This window comes from Alligator mississippiensis, chromosome 8 (assembly GCF_030867095.1).
Source record: "Alligator mississippiensis isolate rAllMis1 chromosome 8, rAllMis1, whole genome shotgun sequence".
Classification (NCBI taxonomy): Eukaryota; Metazoa; Chordata; order Crocodylia; family Alligatoridae; genus Alligator; species Alligator mississippiensis.
The window spans coordinates 58487066-58512589 of record NC_081831.1 but is presented as its reverse complement, the minus strand read 5'-3'; the positions used below and the strand labels follow the sequence as shown (position 1 = coordinate 58512589).

Below are 25524 nucleotides of genomic sequence, written 5' to 3'. Positions count from 1 at the left end.
CTCACTGTGATAAAAGGGGCGTTGCGTGTTGCGCTGCCTGCTGGGTGTGTAGCCCCTCCCCTCAACTCACCTGCCATGACTTGATGTTATTCTATAAAGAGAGAGGGTTCAATGGAGATCTTCCTGGGAGGGCTTCCCCGGGAAATGGCAATACTTGCGATTTTGGCACGATGTTCCAAGGGGCTCTGCCTCCCCTACACCCCATCCACTCGCCAGCCAGATGAGCATCAGCACAATGGTGGTTCAGCCTTGTGGGCTTGACCACAGCTTGCTTTGAGAGGAATCCCACATCCGAATGGGATCAGTTGGCATTTGTCCCTCCTGCCTCAACGTGTAGTGTTCCCTTCCTTGAGGCTGCCAGGCTATCTAGGCATAATGTCGCGCCTACTGCAGTGCCTCTGAGTAGGGCGCTTTGTTCTTACACCTCTTCTCTCTCTCTCTTATTTTTTCCTTTTTTTTTTTCAAAAGAAATAGACTCCTGGGGAGGAGAGGAATGTGGAGCTGCCTCCTTTCCCCCAGCCTCCTACAGGGGGCTCAAATGCTTCCCCTGCTCTGCCTGCTGGTGCTGCACCAGCTGTGGTGCTCCTCTCCTGTGCAGGAGCCTCAGCATGTCTGGTGTGCTGCACACCAGCATGCTCTCTCTCCAGCTCCTCTTCCACCCAGGTTCTGGCAGGGCTTTTAAATTTTCCTGTGGTGGCAGGCACAGCTGCCGTGATTGGTCCAGCTGTTCCCAGGAAACAGCTGATTAAATAGTCAGCATAATGCCGGCTCATGCAGCCGTGGCCGTGGTCCCTGCTCCTGCTCTGGCTGCCCGGCGGGAGGTAAGTTTTCCCTGCAGGGGGGGCTGTTTCTGGGGTTTGGGGCCTACGGAGATTACCTTCTCCCCTTCGGGAGCCTGTGGGTGTGCCTCGCCGCCACACTCACCTTGTGATATTCAAGAATTATTTTGGACTCAAGGTTCCTGAAGTAAGTCCTCTTTGTTCAATCACACAATTCTAGCTGCCTTTGCCTAGCAGAATATGTCCTTTTTCCTGTCCCTCCCATACACTTCTAGAAACCAGGAAGCCAGGAGCAGTTACTTAAAGGTACAATTCCCAATGCTGCAAGCAACACCAAATGCCTGATGCATCAACTCTCAGCATCCACATTAAGATAGTGAGATAATTTTTTAATTAAAAGTCAAAGGAAGGTTTCACCATGTGTGCAGTATTTATTTTTAAGTTTCAAGTTTCGTAACCCCCAATGTATGGCTTGTTTATTTTAGTGTGTTGCTTTTTCACAATTTTTACAACAAAATAAGGCACTTGCTGCTCCTGATTTCTGCTCTTGAGTATAAGCTTCATATTAAGCCTATACTTCAATCCAGTCATATCCTTTTCATCAAAACACTTCTCATCCTGAAGACAAGCCAAGAATAAGGTTTATGTTTTAAACACCTTTCCATTCCACTGCTGGTTGCATTTGGACATCTCTAGTGGGTGGAGCTGGATTTGTGGGTGGATCCTTGGAGAGTTCCACCAACTTCACCCTAGCCCCAATGTGAGTACTCATTTGAGAAAGGGGATCTTAATGTTGATACAGTCAAATGCAAAGAGTGAGGAGCAATGCTTAGTCTCAGCAGAAACAATATCTGCTGGCAAAAAATATTGAGTCTTTCCCCCTCCACTGCACACATGCAGAGTCCCAGGGGCCTGCAGAACACAGATATTGGGCTTGGAGAATGACAGACTGGGGAGGTGCTCAAATGAATGAGACTGTGAAGTTATGTAGACTTAGCAGCATGGCAACCAGTGCTGTTTGCACCTTCATGTATTTTCAGAACAGACAATTAATTGAGGTCAGTGTGTTCACAGAAAGCAAATAATAGTCCTTAACACATCAAACAAAAAGCTTTACTGTATAACATTCTGACTATGATGGTATTTTATTTCAACGTTTAAAGAGATTTCATTTTTTCCAAAACTCAGTTACCCATTGTGTTTAAAGGAAGTTATGAGCAGTAGAAACAGACTGATAATGTGCTTATTGCAGACTGCTTCTCACATCTCATCAGAGCCCATAAACCCCCAGTGACCCACTCCAAATGCCAAAAACATCACCTTCTTTACAATTTCCAGAATCCATAGGTGATGCGTAGGGGAGGTACCGGGGGCACGTGCCCCCCCGAGATTGGCCCCCACGAAAGCCTCCACTAGCTTCTGTAGGCGGTCGCTACCAGCCCCCACTCCCCTCCACTGTCGATGCGGCCACCAGCAGCTGCAGGCAGTCCCCGCTCAACACCTACTACTAGCCAACCCCCTCCCTGCCCCACCGTGCTGTGGATGGTCCCTGCTCACCGTTCACTGCCATGGTGCCCCTCCAGTCACAGGAGGCACTAGTTGTTCATGTTTCAGATTGTAGTTATGCATTGTCAATACAAAAACAGAAGAGCACAGATGACATAAAATAACAGATGTATCAAAATAAATTATATAAAAGCTACTGTGATGATTCTACTACTCGATTCATTATATACCCACAACATTCATTATATACCTCATTTATTTAATATAAATTCATTTATAATCCTTTATGCCAGCATGTCACTGGAACAGGGCTCTAGAATGTGGGTGCAACTTGCAGGGCAATACAGTATTAATTAAATGATTGTAAATAAATGGAGGTGCTGTAAGACTAACATTTTCAAACTGGTGTGGCTACAGTGGGTACTTAAATCAAAGCAATTTGTGCTAAATTAATTCAATAAATGTTCCAGACTTCTGGAAAAAATATCAAACTATTATGGTTCACTGATACATGGTTAAATATTGAAGTAGGAGATTAATTTTTAGACAGCCAAGCTTGAAAACCATAGTAATAAGTTACAGACAAGTGATGATTTCTTCTTTTTTTTTTTTCCTTTTTTTCCCCCTCTCTCACCAATATAGGGAAGCTGACAGTCTTTCAGTTTTAGACTGCACTTTTCCAAGGACATGGAATGCAAGACAGCAGCTAACTTCTCAAGATGTTATTTGAGAAGGCAGGATTAAATCCCAAACTGTGCTATTTCTAACAAATAAAAAATGCAAATTATGCCATGAAGCATATTTCCTGGTTTTCAAGGTCACAAAGCACCATTATGGCTACTGAGTGGGATCTGCATCATATAGGCCCTACAGTTTCACCCAGTCACTCCTGTATCCTGCCCAGAGATTCAACACCTTGATAGGCAGGGGAAAAAAGCACCTATAAAAACAGGAATAAAAATTATTTCTACAAAATGTCTACAAAGTGCCTTTTCAAAGTGTTTTGGAATTCTAATGGAATCCTTTCACCATTGATAACTTCCAGCAACATAAATGAGTATTAGAGCCAAGTAGGTTGACTAAGGTGAGTTTGGCTGTGAAATGAGCATAATTTGTTCCCATTTCAGCTGGTTGATAGATATGATTGTTATTTTTCACTGTGTGTGAAATATGACTTTAATTTTGTTCCCTGTGACCAGCAAGGGCAAGAAAAAGCACCCCTGGCTTTGGAGCCCTGCATACAAATGTTACATTAAAATAAAAAAACTCACAACAGAAGGGAGTTTTTATTCAACTTATTCAAATTGATGTTTTTGTCTGATAAATATAAAATGTCAAATCCTAAGACTAAAAAGAGAAAAAAAGCTGAATCTATGTAAAGGCTCTATTGTGAGACAGCTGAAATACCATAGGATATATTTACTTTGAGACAGCTGAATGCCAAGTGAGAGGTCATCACAGGTAGTCCTCCATTAATTGAATACCTTTTAATAAGTATTTTTAGTATTAAACCATCCATCTATGACTGATGAATCAAAGGACTTTTCAGCTTTAACTCACTGTGTGCGAAATACAGAAGAGTGACAGATTCATTAATCTGTCCTTATTTATAATTGATACCATGTAGAATTAATATTAAAATGAATTGTATGAACTTTGTATTACCATGAGAAAGCATAAGAGATGGCAAGGTACAAAGGAGACACACAACCTTGGGAGTCGGGGAATGTGTGTTTGGGGTGACAAGATGCAGAAACAGGAACAAAGAACTGGAAGGTACCTCCTGGGCCATTGGGTTTAGTCCCCTTCATTCACAGGCAATCATTAAGTGAAAGAATCTCCAAACCCCATTCAGGGGTTCACACAAATGGTCAATAATAGTTGTTCTACTCTACAACCTGATCGTAGGAATACGTATCTCATTAAACTGTTGTGTGATGCACCATGACATTACATCAGAATTGAAAAGAACACTTAATGAAACCTCCAGATTCAGAATCTGCAGTCAGTTTTGGGGATGTGTATTATTGTGTACCAACAGCCAGGTCCTTCCCTCTTTCATTCACACAGGGTACATCTACATGTGTGCCTTACTGCAGAGTTGAGTAATTAGCTCCACAGTAAAGCATCACTGTCTACACAAGCACCAGTATTAGAACAGTACTATTGTACAGCAGAGTTATTAACTGTGGTGAAGTACACACACAAAATCAGACCCACATATAAATTGTTTCTGCTCAGCCCAGGCAGCAGGGGGCCAGAGCCCTGCCTGCTACCTAGCCACACAGCTCCACACTTTGGGAACTCTTGTGCCCCAGCCAGCCCCGACAGCACCCAACGCGATCACCCTGAGCCCAGGGCTGACCCCCTAAGCCTGCTGCCAGCTCAGGTCTGCTCTACCCCAACTGAAAATGCTGCTGTCCCAAGTGCATGTGTAAATGCTGTACCTGAGAGCAGTTAACTCTGGCACAGAGTGCACCATAGTTTATTCCATCACTTTAATTTCATATGTAGATGCACCAAGTGGTACTTAATAAATAACACCAATTAAACCATAGGAGCAACTCACAGAAGAAGATGTTAGTCAGTATGGGGAAAGAAAGATCTGGCCCTTCAAGGTTTGGGTGTAATGAGAAGGCTTCTTAATCCCCCTCCTTCCTCCCCCCCTACTATATAACTCAAGTGAGTCATGGTCTGAACATCTGCAGATATGGTGGCAATATAGAAAGAATATAAAAAATGAAAATTGCTACAGAAAAAATTATATTATACAAAGGATGGAAATAAACATAAGAAAACATGAAAAATGAGATGGGGGGGAAAAACAAGCTGGAAAATGAAGAGAATAAATTAGAGGTACATTTTACAAAGTGCAGGCTAGTTCATTTCAATGCATTAGTCAATTCATGAGGGAGTTTTTCTTGTACTATGAGTCAGCTTTATTATCTCCTTCCTCAGTACTGCGAAGACAGTATCCAAAAGACAATGGCTCCATTCTGGTATAGTGCTATTGAGCAGGGCTTCAGAAAGGCCCCTACATAGACCATTGTGGTATTCAATGATTTTGAGCAGCTGGTGCTCTATCTTTTAAATTCAAAATATATTGGTGGATTAGGATGTTCTCTTTTGGAACAGAAAATATATTGGGCACAAAAGTTTGTTAAAATTACAGCACTGATTTGATATTTAAATTAAAGGAAGTAGAAACATCAGTCTTAGTGTACTTCATTTTGGTTTTGTTACGCCAAACCAGACTTTTGGAACAGAATGTATAGACCCTACGTGCTCAAAATTCATACAACTGTCTTCCCTACATTGGCAGAACGCACAGCAACAGCATCAGGTAAAGGGTGGGCCCAGTTGTTATGGGATGTGAGTCATGGTTTAGAATCATACAGATATAGAAATGGAAGGGACATAAGGAGGTCATCTAGCCAATCCACTGGCCAACACAGAATGGTACCTCTTTAACGCATTTCATCCAAGTGTTTGTCTAGCCTGCTCTTAAGAAATGCCTAGGGGTGGAGGTTCCATCAACTCTCTACGTAATCTGTGCCAACACTTAACAGCCCTCATAATTACCATAGTTACTTGAATAGAAAATGACCCTGATTATAAGACAACCCCCCAAATTTAGATTCTATATATGGAAAATAAATAAATTTGTTATAATTTTCCAGGTACGAAATTTAATTATTGTAGGTTTGCCTTGAATTTGTCCTTCTACCACTGCTACAGCAGGGAAAATAGTGGTGGTGGAGGAGGGGGGCCAGGTCACTCATTTACTTTCTGCTTCCTCCCAACTTTTTTCCCTGGCAGCCCTTTCACCCTCTCTTCACTCTGAGCACATGGAAGTGAGGAGCAAATTTGAAAAGAGTAACCTTGAAATTAAACATGGCTGTAGCAAATGGCATATAGTGCCCATGAACTTAGTTTAGCCAGAATTGATGCTTGTTGCCTTTTTTTAACTGCTGCCAGCTTTAGCACAGGTGCTACAGAAACACACTTTTGAGCAGTACTTTGGCACCTACACATAGGTAATACAAACTGTGCATGATATTAATCCAAAGGCAATGGCTTGTGGCTTACCAGATAGCTCATTGGGTGGGGCCTCACCAGAGGCAACTGAATTTCAAGTCAGGGTGATCTCACAGCTCAGCACTGCTCAGTATGTGTGTGTTCTCCAGATACCGCCCACAAAGGATCCATATGCTAATTAGTCCCCACTCATGACTGGAACCAGGTGTTATTGCCAAAAATTCATATGCAGATGAGGCACAGGGCAACCTGGTCCACCTTCATCACAGAGAGTGAGGGCACGTTAATCATATGGCTGAGCAGGCTGAGAGAGGGGGCAACAGAAGGATTCTGGGTGAACTGTATGCAATGTTATGACTCACCATGACTTGAAACAGAGTCAGTGGTGAGGAGGACTGCACTTAATGGACAGTACCATTTGTCATATTCAAATGGGCTGCACTAACATATCCTTGTAATAGGTTCCCATCATTATTGTGGACCTGGAGATTCCCAAATCACTGGCCACAGACTGTGGATAGCCCTCCAAGTGAGGTAGACTGGCACAGACATGGTGAGCAACCACAGACCCTGACAGAACCCAGATCCACTAGGGTACCCCAAAAGATGGCAGCAGACCCCCAGATGGTAGACCCCCAAAAGTAGAAGGACTCCCAGACTCTGGTGATGAAAAAAGCCCTGGATAATAAGAGACCCTCCTGAATGGCAAAGGACCCCAGACTATGGAAGACCCCCCTCCAGATGTCAGGAGACCCTGGAAAATGAGGGACCCCACTGTACAATGAGGGACTTCCCCCAGGAATTGGAGAAGGACCCCCCCCAGATGATGAAGGACCGCCCCCAACATCAGAGGAGGACCTCCCGGATAACAAGGGACCCTCCCAAACAACAGAATAACCTACCTGGATGGGCCCCCCTTGACACCAGAGGACCCTCCAGATGATGAGGGACCCCCATGAATAACCTATTCTGGATGAGGAGGAGGACCCCTTCCAGACAACGGAGGGTGACCTTTGGACACTGACACCCCCCCCCCCCGGACAATGAGGGACCCCCCTGGATGATGGGAGACCTCCCATATAGTGGAAGACCCCTATTCCCAACTGTGACTGACACCACCAGACTGTAACAGACCCCACCAAATGATGAAGGAAAAACCTGCAGCATGCTTATAGGCTCAGCAGTGCTACACTGGCTAGCACTATGGGTGAAACACACTTGGGGTCATGACTGACCGCAAGATGAACATGAGCCTTCAATGTGATGCTGCAGCTAGTAAAGCAAGCAAAACGCTGGCTTGCATCAACAGATGTTTCTCAAGCAAATCCCAGGATGTCATTCTCCCATTGTACTCGGCCTTGGTGAGGCCGCAGCTGGAGTGCTGCATCCAGTTTTGGGCTCCACAATTCAAAAAGGATGTGGAGAAGCTTGAGAGAGTGCAGAGGAGAGCCACGCGCACGATCAGAGGTCAGAAAAACAGACCTTATGAAGAGAGGCTGAGAGCCATGGGACTCTTCAGCGTGGAAAAGCACAGGCTCAGGGGTGATCTGGTGGCCACCTATAAGTTTATTAGGGGTGTTCACCAGGATCTGGGGGAATGTTTGTTCACCAGAGCACCCCAAGGGATTACAACCTCGAATGGTCACAAACTCCTCCAGGACCATTTCAGGCTGGACATAAGGAAGAACTTCTTTACTGTCTGAGTCCCCAAGGTTTGGAATAGACTGCCACCAAAGGTGGTTCAAGCACCTACTTTGAATGCCTTCAAGACACATTTGGATGCTCATCTTGCTGGGATCCTATGATCCCTGCTGACTTCCAGCCCTCTGGACTCGATGACCTTCTGGGGTCCCTTCCAGCCCTAGTGCCTATGAAATCTATGAAATCTATGAAACTTCATATTTTTGTGGACTGGTGCTTCATCCACTGCCCCCGCCTCAATTGTCTTCTGCTCAGTGGTGTCATTGGTATGGGAACTTTGACAGGAGGTGCCGATGCTGTGCCTGGTGCAGAGAGCCTCCCATGTACTGTGCACCTGAACATCCCACACCAAAGCATGGCAGCTATGCCACAATATTGTCCAGGACCAACTGACCAAGGCCAACCTGGCCTCAGTAGGGGCCATGTCCATTGACCGTACTGTCCCAGGCAGCAAGATCCAGCTGTGCCCAAACATTACTGTGACTGACAAAGACAGCAAGCACACTGTGATAGTAGATGTCACCATCCCATTTGAGAACCGGAGCCAAGCTTCAATCGAACAGAAGCGAGAGAAGTATCAGCCACTGGCAGACACCTTGAGGAGCTAGGGATATGACGTGCTAGTTGAGGTGCTAATCATTGGGGTGCTCAGAACATGGGACCCCAGCAATGAAAGTGTTCTGTGGCCTGCTGCATATCCCACTGTTATGCCAAGCTTATATGGCGCCTCATGATGTCCGACACCATCTGATGGTTGAGGGACATCTATGTAGAACACATCATGGAACAGCACCGATACATGGACCCCACCAACCAGAAGCGATGCAGAGGGGACCACCTGAGTGCCCTCCCCCGCACCCTCCACTGCACTGAATTGCCTCCGAAGTCTTTTAATCCTGGACTCTTCTGCACCCCCACAATTGTATCACACATGTTGCTATTTGTAACTGTATGCATTTCCCAAACCATCTCCCTATTACAATGCAGTATTGTTTTGCAGGATCTCCTATATATTCTCTGCTTTGTAAGCATTGTGCTACTTCTCTCACTCCCTCCCCCCTTTCCCCCAACCCCTCGGCTTAGTTGGCTGCTTGTTTCATCTGTAACCTAGTTGCATTCCCATCCCTACCCCCATCCTCTACTATGTAAGCCCCACACTCTGACCTTTCTGTATTTCTTTGTGCTTTGGACTTTGTCATTTGAACTTTAACATTTTCTCATAAATTAAATTTTTGGCATCAAAGAGGGTGTCAAGGCTGGCTCTGGCCCTCCCAGTGCCGGCCTGATATTGCAGTGCCTCCAGACCTGGTGCCAGTTCCCTGCAGAGGGAACATGTCCCTTTTTTTTTAAGGACCACAAAGGAAAAATAAAAAGGTTTCCATCAGTATGTTTGCCCAATGTGGGCCACGCATTTTTATAGTCATGCTCAATGTTGACTGCATTTAAACAACTCTATAGCTGGTTTCTGTTGCTAAGGACATGCTGCTTTTGGCAGCAGTTAAATGATAGACAATGTATTTAGTGAGATTTCCTTGTATGTAATTATAAGACAAGGTGCTTTTTTTCTCCATGCCAACTGGAGGGAAAAATAACCTCATCTTGTACTCAAGTAAATATGGTAGTTCTTTCTGGCATCCAACCTAAATTTCCCTGTTGCAATTTAAGACCATATACCTTTCTCTTGTACTCCATGACCAAAGAGAATAGTCTATCTCCATCCTCTTTATAACCATCCTTCATGTATTTGAAGACTGTTATCTTATCACCCCTACCCCACTCCACCCCCATTTTCTCTTATCCAAAGTAAAGCACAGTTCTTCCAAACTTGCCTTATATGTCATAGTTCCTAAACCTCTAATCATTTTTCTTGCTCCCCACTGAACAGTTTCCAATTTGTCTATGTCTTTTAAAACTGCAGTGCCTAAAACTAGACATAGTATTTCAGGTGAGGCCTAACTAGTGATGAACAGAGTAAAAAAAAAATCCCTTGAATTGCAGACAGTAGTCCTGTTAATACAAGGCTATAAGGCTATTCCTTTTTTTTTTTTTTTGGCAACAAGACCACACTATTGACTTGTATTCAGCTTGCAGTTCATTACAGACCCCAGGTCATTTTTGTCAATATAACAGCTGAACCAATTGTTTCCCAATTTGTATTTGTGTATTTGATTGTTCTGTCCTAAATGCAGAACTTTGCACTTATTCTAAATGCATTACACTTAATTAATTTCAGATTATCTTTCCAGTTTATATATGTTATTCAGAATCCTAATCCTATTTTCCAAAATGTCTGTAGCTTCACCCAGGGTGATGTCATTTGCAAATTTGCTAAGTGTACACTCAATCTCGCCCTCCAAGCCATTCACTGGGATAATAAACAATATTGGACCCAGGGACAGACTCCTAGGGAGCCACATTCAATATCTTTTCCCAAGACCGTTTAGGTGTGGCAAGGACATGGAACTTGAAAGAGAGAAACAAGCGTGGACCTATGGATGGTTACTTGGGAAAATCTGCAGACTTCAAAGGAGAAAGCCAATGGAGCTCTGGTGCAAGAGAGAATTTGACCATGTACTTTTAAAAGTCAAATCTGTGAACTTAGTAGTCATGGCTTTTAAATCTTCGGGGATGTTGAACAGAGCTATATTGTCTCTGAGGAATGAAAAACCTTACACTATAAAGATTATATACATCTTATGAGGCCTATTGTCTATCATTTAACTGCTGTTGTTCAATGGAGTTGGGAGTCCAAGACAAGTGGTTGTTCCTTAAGGAGACAATCCTCCAAGCCCAAAGAGTGACAGTCCCAACACGAATCAAAGGAGGCAAGAGTGCTCAAAAGCCCTCATGGCTCCAAAGGCATTCAGGAATGTCTGAAAGCTAAAAAGGAGGTGTATACATGGTGGAAGGGAGGGGCTATCACCAAGGAGGATTATACCTCTGTTGCTCAAGACTGTAGTGGGGGCTGTTGGGAAGGCTAAGGCAGTGACAGAACTAGGACGAGTGACCCAGATCAAAGATAACAAGAAGTCCTTTTTTAAATACACAGGGAGTAAAAAGAAGGCACTGGGTAATGTGAGGCCCCTGCAGGACACGCTTGGCAATCTGGTGGTTGCACCAGATGATGAAAGCTGACCTCTTTAACAAATTATTTGCCTCCATTTTCCTGAGCAGGACATCCCCCCTACTGGGATTCTTGATGGACTCAGGAGAGGCACCGCCAGGCCTAGGATCAGAGAGGACCTAGTTAGGGAATGTCTGGTGGGGCTGGACATGTTTAAATCAGCAGGTCCAGATGATATTCACCCCAGGATGCTGAGGGAATTGGCAGGGGTCATTGCAGGGCCCCTGGCATGGCTTTATGAGCACTCATGGTGCTCTGGCCAGGTGCCAGAAGACTGGAAAAGGGGCAATGTGGTCCCCATTTTCAAAAAAGGGAGGAGGGAGGATCCAGGAAACGATAGGCCCGTTAGTCTTACCTTGGTCCTGGGGAATCTCTTTGAAAAAATTATCCAGGAGCACATCTGCGAGGGACCAGCAGGGGAGATTATGCTTAGGGGTAACCAACATGGTTCATTAGGGGCAGGTCCTGTCAAACCAACCTGGTGGCCTTCTATGACCAGGTCACATAATCCTTGGATGCAGGTGCTGTGGTGGATTTAGTCTTTCTACCAGGACTCCAAGATCCCTTTCTGCTTCCGTGCCACCAAGCAGGTCATTTCCTAGGCAGTAGGTATGCTGGACATTTTTCCTCCCTAGGTGCAGCACTTTGCATTTCTCCTTGTTGAATTGCATTCTGTTGTTTTCTGCCCATATGGCCAACCTGTCCAGGTCTGCTTGTAGTTGTTCCGTGCCCTCCGGTGTGTCCACTTGTCCCCATAGTTTTGTGTCATCCGCAAACTTGGACAGAGTACACTTCACTCCCTCGTCCAAGTCACTGATGAAGACATTGAAGAGTATCGGTCCAAGGACCAAGCCCTGCGGGACCCCACTGCCCACACCCTTCCAGGTCAATACCGACCCATCCACTACGACTCTCTGGGTACGACCCTCTAGTCAATTCGCCACCCACCAGACCGTGTAGTCATCCAAGTCACAGCCTCTTAACTTGTTCACCAGTATGGTGTGGGATACCATATTGACGGCCTTCCTGAAGTCTAAGTAAACGACGTCAACCCCTACTTCTGCGTTGGACTTGATGATCTGCTCAGGTCCCTTCTGACCCTACCAACTATGAAACTATGAAACTATGAATGCTGTCACTGAGTTCTATCAATGTAGGGAAGATAGTTTGTGAATCTTAAACATGTAGGGTCTTTGCATACTGTTCTGATTATAAAAATGCCTGATGACCTCAAAAGCACAACTGAAAGTACCAGGATTAAATTATTTTCTAATGAAAGTCTCAATATACACGTAGAGTAGGCCAGGTTTATTAGATATGTTTATTTTAGGGGTGTGCGAATTGGGCCCTATTTGATTCGGATTTAGATTAGGCCTGAATCAGGGACAGTGATTTGATTCATTGATTCAGATCACTGTCCCAGATTTGATTTGGCTGAATCTGAAGATTCAATACTGATTCAGAGAATTAGCAATTTGGACACAGACATAGCTTTAAAAGTTTATTCTACATACTTTGAGGTAGCTGGTGTGACTCATGAACACTGAGATGCTGGGACGCACAGAGCATCCCACAGGAGTGTGGGGGAGGGGGGGGGGGCCTCCACATGCTCAGCAGTGAACCCAGAAGTGGACCAGAAGTACTTCCAGTCCATTTCCAGGTCTGTCAGGGAGTGCGCTGGGCAGGGCCCTGCACCTCCCTGGTTTGGCAATCGGCCACAGAGGGACCCTGGGTGCCACCCACCAGACCTAGGAGGCACTAGTTGCTGAGCCGGGGGGTAGGGAGGGGGCTCCCCAGTATGCTCCCCAGTGGACCCAAAAGTGTACCGGAAGTGCTTCTGGTCCACTTCCGCGTCTGCTGCTGAGTGTGGGATATTCCATGTGCCCCATCATCGCAGCACTCACAAGCCCCTGCTGCCTAGAGCTATACAGAAGAAACATTTAAAGCAGTGTCTATGTCCGAATTTCTGAATCTTTCTGAATCTCTCTGAATTGATTAAGAGGGTTCCGATTTGATTTGGAAAGATTAAAGGGTTCTCTGATTTGATTCAGATTTGGAGATTTGGCTACTGAATTGGGCTGAATCTCCACCAAATCGAAACAGGGACTGAAGCTTCGCATAGCCCTAATGCTTATCATTACTCCTATCTCATGCATAATGTTAAAACTAGAGTTGTACTATGGGAATTACACCAACTAAGGGAAAATAACCACTTTCATGCAGACCACTTTTAACTCATTTACTTGACCAGTTCTTGGAAAACAGCATGCTGCTATTTCTATATTTGACAAGTTGACAACACAGAATTGCAAAAGCAAAGGCACTTGCCTGGCAACCTAGAGTGGCTGCCATCACCAGATGCTATTTATCATTTGTTACCATACAATGCACTCAAATACACAGTAGCTATTTCCTATTTTTAAGTGCACAGGGAAGATCCATATCATGAATACTGATATGGGGTGACTGCTTGCTTTTAATAGTGACCATCAAAAATGTACAGTTAAACTTTTTAAAATATTAATTAGAATAATCTAGTATTTTAAAGCCATTTATACCCAGAAAGAAACAGCAAACCCTTGCCTCCCAGCATTTTTTACAGTGCTAAAGCACTCCTTCTTATATAAAGAGGGACTTCAAGTTAAAGTCCATGGATTTGGAGGTGGATGGTAAGTTTGTTCTGTTTTGAAGATAATGATCAAAAAAGCAGACAGAAAGCAACTTTAAAAGTTTGCAAGCAACGCGTGGAGGTCCCAACACATTTTTTTATCATTCTAATAGGACAGATGCAATACAAATCACAATCATAACTCATTTATAAGCATTGCTCTTTTCCTCCTATGATAATCATGCCCAGACAAAGGTGTACCACTGACCTGCTGTCAGAACCCATCTCTCTCAAATGTGGGCCTAATGCTTCTTTATTTTAACTTTTGCAACTTACTGCACTCTTTGTGTGTGACTTAGAAGACAATTCCAAGATGACACACAACATAAAAGGTTCCTTCCTCTAATAATAGTGGTTCTTAAGAGCCAGAAAGGAGAAATATTAGACAATCCATGGATTTCCAGGAGTTTCCTTCTGTCTGGCAAACAGCTCAGAGAAAAAGACATAGAGTGGGACTAAAATTTAAAGCAGAAGCACTAGACCATATCCCAGGAAGGAGCGTGACAGATGGGCACCTTATGAAATAATTCCTTGATCAGTTCTCACTGCCATTTGGGTAATAAAAAACAGCACCAGCCTCTTCCTTAGGGAAATAAAAGAAAACTGGCTGCTATTAGACTTTCCAATCCATTTGGGTGAGGCTCAGACAATTTGGAAATGAAAATGGATACATCCCAAAACAAAAAGAAAACTCTGTTTCAAAACCCCAATAAAAGTTGCTAAACAACATCAGTGTATGAAAGCAAGAGAAAGGAACAAATAATTAAAGGAGTATATCTTACATGTGCCTTCTCATTCTCCTATTATCAAGAAATGCATGTTTCACCACAATAGAATCACAGTTACTTTTAGACAAAATCAATACTATTTCACCTCAGTAATTCCAAAATATCAAACTCAATAAAATGTTTCTTGGAAAAATAAAAAACATGCTATACATGTATACAAATAAGAAGCTTCAAAACTAAGGCCCCTTGTATAATTTTACCATAAATATACTTTTATATATTTCCAATACTGTACTATATATTCGAGCTGGCTCAAACTCAGAATTTCCAAATAATTGAATATGTTTTCAATGATCATTTTATCATTCTTATTTGAAACAAATAACAAATTTTAAATATACTCTAAAAAAACAACAAATGTTTCAGGAAACTATGTCGGAACTTACCTACTTGTATATTAATCTTGCATTATCTTCTAATGTTAATGATAGCAGCACACAAGCTATCAATTCATTTTATTAGAGCACAAGGAGACACTTTGTCCCAGAAATGAATATATGTTTCAATACCTGCTAAGTACTGCTTCCCCTAATTATTTAAAAAATAAAACATTTCACTTATTACCATTTGCTGTAGCACATACTATGCATTACTGCTACTCAATATAAAAATGAATGTTAAATTAAAAACAAATATTTGGAATGTCTGTGTTTTTTATTTTTTCCAGAAAAAAAAAGAAAAGAAAAGAAAAGAAAAGAAAAGAAAAGAAAAGAAAAGAAAAGAGCTCATTTTGAATTTCCCTCTTCCAAAGGAGCTACATATAAAATACATTTTTAATTAGCTTGTTTCTATAAAATTTCAGATAAAAGTCATCTTCTTTCAGAGATGCATACAGCATAATTCTCATAGAACAACGATTAAGAGATATAAAATGAAAATTTCTAGTCATTTAATAAACACAATAACTTGTATATCCAATTTAACCTTAACCTTAAGACAAAATGTTTAAAAATGCAGGAACCAAGACAACAGAGGCATTGCCTAAAAATGAAAAATAATGAGATATATCAACTAAGTAAGGCCATATCATCAATAAAAATATCACCATATCCAATATGCTAGAACTGTTTAGCAGACAATGGTGTCTGAGCCTTGCCACAGCTGGCTTCCTGTCACTCTGATGTCATTTTCTCTATGGCTGTGCAAAGCTTCAGAAGCAAATTTGATTTGGAGGAGATTTGGCCCGATTTGGCAGCCGAATCTCCTAATCCAGATCGAATCGAGAGACCCATTAAAAACTCTGAATCAAATCGAAGCCTCCAAATCAATTTGGAAAAGACTCAGAGATTTGGAAGGCAGACAGGCAGGAAACAGAAACTGAGAAGAAGGAGTGGGATGGGGTGATTTTCCATATATGGAAAAGGCTGGGGGGGCAGGGCAGGAAGACTCCTCTGATACTGACATCTGTAGCTGGCCAGTGACTGTGATTTTTCTCTGAGTTCCCTTCCAATCACACTGCTCTTGGGGCGGGACGTAGAAACAACATATAAGGCTGTGTGTTAACTCATCTGTGCGCCTTTTGTGAGCAGGGTGTCTCTGTCTTGCAGCAGCGTCTGAAGGGCTCTGGCTTGGTAGTCTGTAGTCTCTTGCCACCAAGTTCTATCCAGTCGTTTCCTATTTACCCTTGCCTACAATCCCTATTGTTATCCATTCCTTTCAGCTTATTCTTCTCCCCAAATCCTCTTATTGGTTCTTGTTAGCCTGTCTCCCCCCCACTCCAACAAAAAGAAATCTGTGTTTTCCCTGACAGTGTGTCATCACTGTATAGGAAAGCAAAACATATATTACATATATTATACACAGACACACACATTTTGCAGCACATCAAACATCATGAAGTGTACTGGAAAGGCAAGTGCCAGGTCTTCTGGCAGGGGAGGGAAAGGAGGCAAAGGGAGAGCTACAAGTTCCACCCACTTCCCAAACACAGATGCACCCTCTTTCCTGGCAGTGAGGAGTCTTCTGCTACCAGTGGGAACAAGGAAGTGGGAGCTGTGTCTGCATCCGCAGCACCACCAGTAACACCAGTAATCACAACCAACAGCAGCATGACATTCTCCACTCCAATTTCAGTTGCAAATGTGAGCCTTCCAGTGCCAGAGGAGGAGCTGGGTCTGGAAGCAGGAGGCCTGAGTGCCATAGCCAAGGAAATTCTTGGGTAGGAGGGGGGATCTGAGTTTGTGCTCACACCTCTCAAAGTTCCCCTAGAGGCAGGTCTCCTTCTCCAGAAGGCACTTCAGAGGAGGTTGTGGGGGCAGATGACTCAGCTCCTCCTGTTGTTGTGCCTCTGCCTGGTGAGGAGGGGGATAAGTCAGGATCCCTACCCACAACACAGAAGCAGGTGGGTAGTGTAGTGTGGGATTCTTTTGAGGTGGCAGATTATCACAGGTATGCTACCTGCCAGCACTGCCAAAATGGTCAGCCTGGGCAAGGATAAGAAACATTTCACCACCACAGTGAGGCTGCTATATTTCAGAAGGCAGCACCCCTTTTCCCTTATTCCTCCTCAGCCTGGCACCAGTGGACACCAGAGCGCCAAAAATAAGTCTCCCTCTTGCTCCAAAGCCCCTGTCCCCAAGAAGCAGAGGCAGGCCACCCTGGAACAGTGGGGGAAAGGCAGGCTTGTTCCCAAGGTGAGTGAGGTCACCCAAAGCATTGGGTAGATACTTGCTCTGGATGGCCAGCCTTTCTCCTTTGTTGAGCATCCAGGGTTCAGGTGGCTCATGGCACTCCATCATACCAAGTGCCTGCATGCACCATCTTTAGCAGGACAGTGGTGCCCTCCCTGTATGAGGCATGCAGGAAGTACTTGAGGGAGGAGCTGTGAAAGGCAAAGCAGCAGGTAGCTTTATACTTCACCTCCGGTATCTGGAGCAGCCAGGGAGGAGATTATGTCTACCTCTCCCTCACAGAGCACTCGTGCGATCAGCCAGGGTGTCAATGGGCTCTCCTTTAAGTGGAGATGATGGATGAGTCCCACATAGCAAAGGAGATAATGGTGGCCTTGAATCACATGGTGAAGGGGTGGCTCGTTGGGCATGGCAAGCTCACCTGCAGTTTCATGGTCTCTGACAATGGGGCCAATATGGTCAAGGTGGTGCATGATGCCAACTTTGTTGGCATCTGCTGTGTGGCACACAAGTTCTACCTCATAGTCAGGGACACCTTGGAGGGGGAAAGGGCTCCCAGTGATGGTGCCATCACTACCATGAACAGCCAGCTCATGGGCGACTGGCCACCAACGGGGGGAGGGGGTCCCCCAGCAGCTGATTGCAGAGCCAGCAGTGAAACCAGAAGTTCATAGGCTCATCTGTGAAAGTGTTTTGTAAATTCCTTTTGAGGATGAGCACTGAAAGATTGGAGAGAGAGTGCTTTTCTTGTGAGAAATGTGCCCCCACTGATAATTGGGTGTTCTTGTCTTTAATAGATTTCTGGTATGCATTCATTCTGGTGCACAGTTGTTGTCTGGTCTCTCCTACGTATTTTCCATCACAGCATTTGGTGCACTGGATGAGATATATAATGTTTCTGGAGGTGTAGCTGTAAGATCCAGGAATGGTTATGGTTCTGTTGTGGGGTGTAATAATTGTGGGGGTACTGGAGATATGTTGGCAGATTTAGCATGTCTTGTCATGGCATGGTCTGGATCCATTCAGTGTGTTTTGGGCTGTGGGAAATTTACTTCTGGTGATGAGGTTAGCGAGGTTTGGTGCTTGTTTGAATTTACAAAACATTTTTCACAGACAAGCCTATAAACTTCACTTCATCAACCTCCTCAATACAAAAACTCACGGTCTCAATATAGACATTGGATTTATGACACACTATAACCTGCCTGACATCTGACTCCCCAGGTACCTCTCCACTTTTACCTGCTATATCCCTTTCCACCCCCCCCCCACCCCAGCCTGTCTCTCACCCCCTGATGCCTCAATTTACATTTTCACTGACTGGCTTTCTTGCCTACATATGAGCCTCTGGCTTCTTTACTATTCATTCCATCCAGGAAGAGCACACACCAACTGCAGATGCTTCTAAATCCAAAAGCTTGCCAAGATATATTTCTCCAACTATTCAGTTGGTCTAATAAAAGACATCACAACTACTCAAAGAACCTTGCCTGCCTGTTCCTTAGCCCAACACAGCTACAACCAGAACCCCAGTTAACACACACGTGACATAAGTTTTGCTTTTTTATAGATTCATAGATGCTAGGGTCGGAAGGGACCTCAACAGATCATCAAGTCCAACCCCCTGCCTAGGCAGGAAAGAGTGCTAGGGTTAGATGACCCCAGCCAGATGCCTATCCAGCCTTCTCTTAAAGACCCCCAAGGTAGGGGAGAGCACCACCTCCCTTGGAAGCCCATTCCAAATTCTGGCCACCTTTACCATGAAGAATTTTTTCCTGATATCTAGCCTAAATCTGTTCTCTGTCAGTTTGTGACCATTGTTCCTTGTTACCCCAAGAGGTGCCCTGGTGAACAGAGCATCTCTGATCCCTTGCTGCATCCCCCTAATGAATTTGTAGGTGGGCACAAGATCACGAGTTCTGCACCCTATCCGCACAGGTCCAGACAGTTTGAGGTGCACTTTCACAGAAGCCCCTGCATCTATCTCCTTCAAACCTGGTAGGCTTCATGCCAACATAAGGGGCTACCGACCCTGCTGTTCTCACCCCAATCTGCAAAAATATGACAAAGTTATAGGTATTTTAGTGATTCCCCATTATAGTCTATGGTCAAATCACCGAATCCGATTCAGCCGAATCAAATCGGGACAGTGACTCAAATAAGCAAATCAAATCACTGTCCCTCCAAATTGGCCAAATCCAAATCCAATACTTGCCACTTCACACAGGCCTAATTTTCTCTTTCAAGGACTTGGAGTTCTTTACTTACATGTCTGGAAGGAGACTTTGAAGTTAACACAGTTCCTCTGCACAGTCTGCCAGAGTGACCAGCATTAAATAACTCACTTCAGATCTTATTGCTCTAATTACACAGAAGCACATACGGAGGTAAAAACAAAAGAGAGATCTGTACTGTTAATGCTCATTACTTTAGCTATGCAGTGCAGCCATATGAATTGCAAGGAAGTGTTCCATGTACAGAAACGAACAGACCTGGGCTAGCGTGCAGTGGTTTCAGTAGCCAACTGCACATAAGTGGTGACACATAAGTGCTGCTGTCTTTATCTATGCCTTTGACTCCAAAGTTTGAATGACCGATACTCTATGTACAGTCTGGTTCACTTAGAGGCAGCCCTTGGCAGCATCACTGAATAAGGTTTCAGCTCACATCTCTGGAGCCACAGAAAGACATTCTATTGAAGTGGGTCTGTTTTTTGCCACAAAATAGCTTCATTCCCCTCCTGAGTGCCACTCTAATCCCCTTCCCCACCCCAATTGGCTGTAACTTTCTGCTCTCTGCCTGATCTACTGCTCTGTTTTATGCTCCCTGGTCTATCTGCCACTGTACTGCCTGTCCCCTCCCTAGTGTGCTGCATATTACATGGAGGCTGCCTGTGCCACTTGTAACATGTGTGCCACAGATTGGCCACCCCTGTTCTAAGCAATTATCTTGGCTTGTTACACCCCTGTCATACCTGGACAGCTTGGAAAACAAAAACCAGAGGACAGCACTAAGGAACTGATTAGCTATAGAGTTAAGTGCTTGAGTTAGCTTGGCACTGGAATAGTACAAAGGGGGACTTAAGCAAAAAGGGCCAGCAAATAATGGAGCATTTGTTATTAGAATATTTTAGTGATTATTTTTCTTCCCAAAATATAACCTCAGCACCAGAAGCATAACTAGCAAGTTTTATAGCTGGTGAGGGGATGAATGGTGGTAGTGGGGGGAGGGAAGGAGAGGGGAGGGGGGGTCTTACCTGCCTCAAAGACTCCAAGTCACTGGGTGCTGCTACCACAGTGCATTCTACCCACCCCCAGTTGCTGTTGCCACTACCACCACAGCAAGGACTTCCCAGGGTGCTGCCATTCTGACAGAGCCATGAAGTCAGTGCCTGGGGCTGGCACTTCTCTCTTCTGCCCCCAGTTATGCTTCTGCTTGTCAGGGTGTCAGAAGCACCCATCACATACTTGCTGTTACCTGATTCAGCTCAAGTTTGCTGGTCCTCACAAAGCTTTAGCCAGAGTAAAGTATCCCTAACTGCAAACCAGGCACTTAGCATATGTTTCCCACTTCTCTGTTTATAAGAGGGGATAATATGGTAATAACAAAATATACATATGTAATAATACATAGCTGCCTTACAGAGGTTTTGTAATTAATGAGCATTTAGAAAGTATTTGGCAAACCTTAGCCGCTGTGCAGTCTAAGTGCTAATTTTCTCTACAGAGTGCTTCTAAACACTGGATATTTTTACCTGGGTTTTATACAAAAGGAGATGTTTGTTAGCAAAAGTATGCATGTATGATTGTGTAAATGGCAATCAGGACTCGTAGTAGAGATACCTTTTATTAGACCAACAAGATTTTTGCAAAATAATTCTTTAATTGCAAGCTTTCGGGCACAAACACCCTTCATCAGGCATTGGAGAAAAAAATGTAAAAGTTCTCCTGGGTAGAAATAAAAGTTCATATTTCATAGGATTTCACAAAGGAGTCAATAGATGGAAAAACTGCTCTGGGCAGTCAGTTCATAGCTGATATGAAGCCTCTCACCTCCTGTGAGGATCTGTGATGATGCAAATTACCTTGAAACAAAGACACAGTGGTCACAAGTTGCTTCCTGCTTGGGAAAACATGAAGATCCTATGAAATGTGAACTTTCATTTCAACCCAAGAGAACTTTTACAATCTTTTCTCCAATGCCTGATGAAGGGTGCTTGTACCCGAAAGCTTTCAATTAAAGACATTTTTTTGCAAAAATCTTGTTGGTCTAATAAAAATATCATCTCTACTATGTAGAGTTCTGATTGCCATTTCCTCTAAACCAATACAGCTACAACCTGGATACCTGATTATGTAAATGGTTCACATAACAGAGGGTATGCACAGATGTGCATTTGAAGGGCTCTGAATCCCAAAGAGCTTTAAATTCCACTCTCTAGTTAAGAGGGTGGAATTTATTTTATTTCCACTCTTTCAGGGGTATCAAAGTCCCCATATAATAATTTTTAAGAAGCAAATTCATCCAACAAGTCGTCAGTAGGATCCCAGCGTGTTCTTGTCCTCAAACAAATGGTCACTTGATCAATCCAATGATTCTTAAGTGTGTTGTATTAAGTATTTTCATTGAACTCAGGGGTCCCACATCTCAGCTGAGTGGCTGAAGAGTGTAAAAGGGAGTTGGAAGCAGAAACATTTCCTTCTATTTCACCTCTTCTCACAGCAACCATGGTTTGAAAGAAGCAAGTGACCCGAGAAGTCCCTTTGTAGGTAGGGCCTTTGGCTCTTGGCTTTTTCCCAGGGCCACATTGCTACTGCTTCTGCCTGGCTCTTTGCCTTGAACATACACACAGACAGGGCAGCAACAAATCAAGCCTCCAACCTCTGCATTTGCAATCAGCCACCAGGCTTTGCCATGCCACCCATCGGCTTTGACAGTGGTTTCTTATTGTTTCCTTGGTAAACAAATGGGATGGATACATGTATGTTTGGAGCAAAAAAGCATGGGGCCTGTGAAAAAGCTGGAAAGAGGTCAGAAAGTGGGAGACAAAAAAAAGGGAGCTGAAAACAGAGCTGGGAAGCCTTGGCATCCTGAAGCACTGGGGAGAGGAAGAGAGGGAAAAGGGGAGAAGGTTTTGGGATGGAACACAGCAGGCCCCCTATGCCTCTGATTGGCCTAGAGGCCCTGGAAGTCCCACCCCTTCCTCGAGATTGACAAGTGGTGACCTTTCAATCTCTGAGGAAGGGTGGGACTTCCAGGGCCCCTCAGCCAATCAGAGGCATGGGGGGCCTGAAAAACTCCACTGTGAAAATGGTGACTGGCACTGCACCCAGACTGTGAAATTGGAAGGCAGCCCCTGTGAATTAGGTAGGTCCCTAGTTATATGTTTTAGCTAGGGATGATACAGATGTAGGAAAACCGCTCCGACTTAACATAACACTAACTTAACACTACTGCATCTAGAGTTAAATTGAGCTGGTTTGCTACATTGTATCACTCCCAGTTTGTCCAGTTGTAACTATTCTAATATTATAAAAGCCTAAGGTTGTCTGTCTGACTGTAACACTATATTTGCACTCTGATTGGCCGATGGAAACAGCCAATCAGAGTGCTCCAAGCATGGGGGAGCACCGCCATGATTCCAAAGCCACACCAAGAACAAGACAAAGGTTGGGGGAGCTGAGGCCAGCAGTGCTGGCCTCGGCTCCCCCCACCCCACTCCCTGCAAGAGGCAGAACAGCAGCAGCATGGAGGTGGTGGCACTCCACCCCAGCCCCTGACCAACCATCATTCTTGATGGGCAATTGGCTAGTTAGAACATAACTGCCAGAGGCAAAGCCAAGCAGCTCTACACCTGGGCCAGCCACATAATATGTGGGGCATGATCAAGCACCACTGCAATCATAGCTATTTTTGTGTGCCCCTACAACAGCAGTGCCAAGAGTTGCTGCAGCTGTTGCCCTACCTCAGTACACTCTTGGCAACATCTGATGCATGCACCAAATCAGCAGCTGCCCTTTTAAAACAGCTCCAAATGTACATGTGCCCACACCCAAAGGGACACTGAACTACTTCTTGCTTCTAGCCTGACTGATCTGTGGTTTACATAACCTTTGACTTTAACCTGGTCTGTGCTGGACCTGCAGATCACAGCAGAAAAATATGTTGGTCACTGTTAACTCAGCTCCTACTCCAGCCACCAACACAGACTCCTCCCCATTTTGTACTGACACACAAAAAAATTTCAGGTCATATTAGCGGGCTTTTGAGTTTTTGCAAGGTAATTTAGCCATTTTTCATGGCCAAGGAACAATTCCTTCTTTCTAGATTAAAGTAAAACCTTGCTGTCTTTTTCCAAGGATTTTACTATGCTCCTCATGCTGTCTCAATAGAGATCTTATCAAAATATTTCATACAGACAATACTCTACTATAGAATACTTATACACCTGATATTGGATCGCCCAAAAACCATTGTAGTGGGAAATAGTTCTCCTGGAAGGTCTCTGATCCCCTGTTTACTAATTTTCAAGTGACTTAATTTGGGAAGATTACTGGTGTCCAGCTGCAGCCCAGAAAATATTAGAATCTAAGAGATGCACATGCTCAAAATGTAATATGCATATATAAAAGTACATACTCAAACACTGCAGTGAGTGTTCCCATATGACCTGGAACCCTAGCAACAGATGTATACCATTAAAACGATACACAGCATTGGATCTATATCAATGGTATGTGTCTCACTAGATCATTAATATCTTAAGATTTTTTGACTGAGAAAAAACACCTCAGCCTGTAGAAATTCAGTGGTATAATATCAAGGTGTTACCTAATATCATAATCCAATATTTACTCTCCTTTCAAGCGCGGGATCTTTTCACCATGCTAACATGTTTTTACACATTCATCTATTTTAATGAGAATATGAGTATTATAAAGTCTTAAAACTAAAGCAAAATGATTCATTGATGCCAAACAATTTACCACTTGAATTGAGTCACTTTTTTCTGCATGGTGGACAGGGAGCAAATTCTGATTCCAACATATCTAGTGAATGAATGTATCTTAAACACTCCCCCCAAAGATTTCTTTCCTCTGTTTATTGATTAGAAGCAACTTTCTAGAACTATTAAATGGTACCTCTCAGTCCACTTACTGGTGGGTCAACACAAACGGTCAAAACGCTAAGAATCATGATATGAAAACAAGCTCAGTAGAGAGCAAAACAGAATCCGTAACTACAGGAAGGCCCAGAGGCAGCTCCCAGACCTGCAGTTGCTGCTCCCAAAGCTGTGCTGTCACCCCCACCCCTCCCGCTCCCTTCTACCCTCCCAGGCAGTTACCTGAACGCTCTCTCAAAATCCCTGTCTTGGGAAGTAATTCTTCGCACGAAGGAGGTACGACACTTTAAGGATGGTCTGCGGACATGACCAGAAGCACTGATTCACCCAGCCAGAACAATAAACTTACCAGTGTCCCAAATGTGCTCTGTTCAGTTGTGCATGGAGAGGGAAACCACATGGTATTGTTTCGATGTTCTGAGTGGATTAGCTCACAAACACTTCAGGCATGAATACTCATGTATATTCATTGTGGATCCTGCAACCTGATCCATATGAAACCACTAAAGGCCTGCAGAGTTCCTTTAGAGAGTTAGATCTGCCTGAGAAGAGTTAGATCACACATCAGGGCCTTAACATTCAGGGTCCACAAATACCTGCAAGCAAAGTCCCAACAGAACTTGTTTACAAACTCAGTGGACAGCATTTATTTGTGTCTGCATAACACCTACCTGAGCTTTGTGTTGCAAAGGTGTTGAGTTGCCAATATTGTGAGTAAATTATAGTGTATAAAAAGTAATTAGAATGAACCTAACCAATCTCTGTGCCCTTTCAGAATGTTATTGCCTGGTAAATCAATGATTTTCTCACAGACACGATTCAGCTAATCAATAATAGTCTGGGATGAAGCATAAGACAAAGAGCCAACCCTTACTTGTTATTGTTAAGATTAAAGCAGTCAGTGCAAACACAGCTTTCAATCAGACTTGCGGCAGGTTGGTGCCTTCTTTTCAAGATGTTATGGGCCCATCAATGAGCCCCTTAATGTTTCGCATAACAATACAGATTATTTTGTACTTTTAAGCTAAAGGTTGGGGTGCTCATTTTGTTTTGTGCAAGTTCTGGGTATCCTGCATTGTCAGTATTACTAACTGAATAATGGATAGACATGTCTACTTTCTCAAACTGAGGAGATTATTCATTATAGCCAGGGCCCAGTTTGTCACA

General features: G+C 43.8%; 1 protein-coding gene across 3 annotated transcripts in view; it reads right to left on the bottom strand.

The window, feature by feature from the left end:
- The window catches only part of LOC102575609 (syntaxin-1B), a 45296-nt gene extending 20520 nt beyond the window's left edge, over positions 1 to 24776 (bottom strand). For 2 of the 3 annotated variants that reach the window (XM_006264393.4, XM_019487907.2), the window contains exon 1: positions 24580 to 24700. The gene's annotated coding sequence lies outside the window, so the exon portion shown is untranslated. The other variant, XM_019487908.2, reaches the window with a different exon arrangement.
- Positions 24777 to 25524: the final 748 nt, after the last annotated feature.